The sequence below is a fragment of the Triticum dicoccoides genome, chromosome 6A, assembly GCF_002162155.2.
Source record: "Triticum dicoccoides isolate Atlit2015 ecotype Zavitan chromosome 6A, WEW_v2.0, whole genome shotgun sequence".
Lineage (NCBI taxonomy): Eukaryota > Viridiplantae > Streptophyta > Magnoliopsida > Poales > Poaceae > Triticum > Triticum dicoccoides.
The window spans coordinates 209,542,538-209,545,066 of NC_041390.1; the positions used below are offsets into that span (position 1 = coordinate 209,542,538).

At 41.7% G+C, this 2,529-nt stretch overlaps 1 long non-coding RNA gene across 1 annotated transcript in view; it reads right to left on the minus strand.

The window, feature by feature from the left end:
• LOC119316616 overlaps window positions 1-2,529 on the minus strand; it is a 3,902-nt gene that overhangs the window by 768 nt on the left and 605 nt on the right. Inside the window, exons 2-3 of the long non-coding RNA XR_005153112.1 lie at window positions 1,149-1,494; window positions 168-1,065 (exon numbers count right to left, since the gene is read on the minus strand). This is a non-coding gene — a long non-coding RNA (uncharacterized LOC119316616). The remainder of the gene's footprint in view (window positions 1-167; window positions 1,066-1,148; window positions 1,495-2,529) is intronic.

Below are 2,529 nucleotides of genomic sequence, written 5' to 3' on the forward strand. Positions count from 1 at the left end.
AAAAAAAGTGAAATTAACCTATCATACATGCCTGTCCCTTAGTAGAAGTATCTACTAATGCCGAACAGTACCGTTCTTGGAAAAATGAAGGGAAAAGGGAACAAATTTAGAACTGAAGCATATTTGAAACATATTGATAAGAAATAATTTTTGAATTTTTTTATGACCTGATGCATGGTCATGGGCTTGTTGGTGGATGGATGACGGCGCAAGGGAAGCTGCTCGCTGTATAAAACACACAATAAGCAAAATCAACCTACACATACTTATACAATAGCAGGGGTAAATCAAAAGGCACAGATTTAAAGGAAAGCTCACAGTGATGTTAAATAATCAGTCAAAATTCTATTTTTCTACTATGACATTGTGTACTTGCACATTACTCTGTTATGATAGTGTGCATTTTCAGGCCTACAGGAATTTGCAATAAAATTCCTTTGACAAATCATCAACCTGTCAATTGATATATAAAACTACGAATATCAGATACTGTGATGACTATTAGTTAGCAAACATTTTTAATATTCACGGGATACTGGAAGAAGAAAATGCTGACGTGTATAACATTAACAAGTTTGTAGCTGCTCCATGCCTTGTGTGAGTATTTTCTCTGTTCCTAATACCCCTATGGTGAACAACGCCTTGTCCTTGTTGAGCCCAACTGCCAATGACTCAATGTTGTACTACCCCGGCAATCCGATTGATCATCCCACTCTCATCCACAACAAAGGATGATATCCTGTGGCGCTTGACTACCCTATACGTACACGTTATTAAAGGGGAAAAGGAATCACAATAGATCAATGCTGAAGTGCATCCCATTTGTTCCAATCTTCACCCTGTTCAGCTGATTGCCTGATTTTGAACACCCACAGCTCTTGATCGGCCGAGACAGACATCAAAAACTTCTCGCTAGAATCAACATCCATCGACCATATCTTGATGTGATGGACACCTTACAATTTGAAGGCAGTGTTGTGTGTCGAGGTCCCAAACCCAGATAACCTTGTCCTTGGAGCAGGTCACTAGCTTCTTACCCGAACCCAGGAACACAAAATCAATTACCTGCAGCAAGCAATCCCCAAATTAGAGTTATTGGGCCACAGCGATGAATGGGGTCATAAAGAGGCATGAAACCATATCCAAACCTGATCACGGTGGCCACGGGGTCGGAAGAGGCCAGCATGTGCAATGACGTCCAAGAGGTCCTTTTTGTCGGAGGTGAGGATGGCACCGGAGGGAGCGAAGCGTAGGGCGGAAGCAGCAGAGCGGTGGCGGTGGAGTGTCACCTCGCAGGACACGAGGCAGACCCTTGGTTTCGCCGAGATGGACACGGACAAACGAGGCGGTGGCTGGTGGTGATGGCGGGATCCAGTCCGGACAACCGCCTAGCCGCCATGCCAACTTCGCTCTGCTCTGCCCGTGACGGCCGCCGTGTCTGCTCCCATGACACGCCGATCTGCCGTTGGCCGCTGCTGCTCCTCCACTGCCGGTCTAACAGATAAATTAGTGAGTTTATAATAGAACATATTGGTAGAAGTTTATACAAAAATTTAATCAACAACCATGTACATGGCAGACCCTATCACCATATCAACAAATTCAATTCTGTGTAAATCAATAACAAAGTTGACCTAACCAACCTTTATACGCATGCTCTGTTTACTCTCTGCAATGTATTTCAACTACTCCCTCCGTCCCAAAATAAGTGTCGTGGCTTTAGTTTAAATTTTAATAAATTTGAACTAAAGACACGACACTTATTTAGGACGGAGGGAGCATTACTTAAGGTAACCAGTACCCAAGCAAGATCTAAATCAACATAGCAGAAGCCATGCTAGTTGCCACATTACCTATTTTAGAAAAATAAAACAATCACATCCTCTCTGCTTTCCTAATAGAAGTAGGCACATCACGCACTAACTTCGATGGCGTATGGGTATTCGACCGTTGAAACAAAACATAAGATGACACACACACGAGCAATCTTGACCAAGTTGATGGTTATATAATCTTAGCTAAGGTAAAATCAGGGCTGTAGAAAAATCATATGATCTTACTTCGATGGGTGATTGACAAATAGTAGACATTGACATCCACACACCCGAAAGTGCAAGGCATTATAAGAAGGCACGACTGCACTTAATTACAGGCATAACACGAGACACAAAATGATACTACAAATAGGGGATATGCAAATGTCAATGATCTGAACATAAGCTCTAAATAAATAAAGGAACATTAATTCTTGTTTTGCCTCCAGCTCCTTAGACCAATACTCAGTTTTATGTGAGTACAATTTGTTAACACGTGAGAATCATTTGACCAAAATGTTGACTACATAAATAAAATTAAACAAGAGCAGTGAGTTTTCCATGATGGCATCAGTAGTGCACACTCGATGTTCTTGTTTTCTTTAAATTCTGGTTGTTGGCGAACTGGAGGTGAGCATGCTCAGATGTTGCTGAACTTTCATCAAACACCTTCTAGGCATAGACAAAAAAGAATTTGTGCAAAAAAATAGAGGAG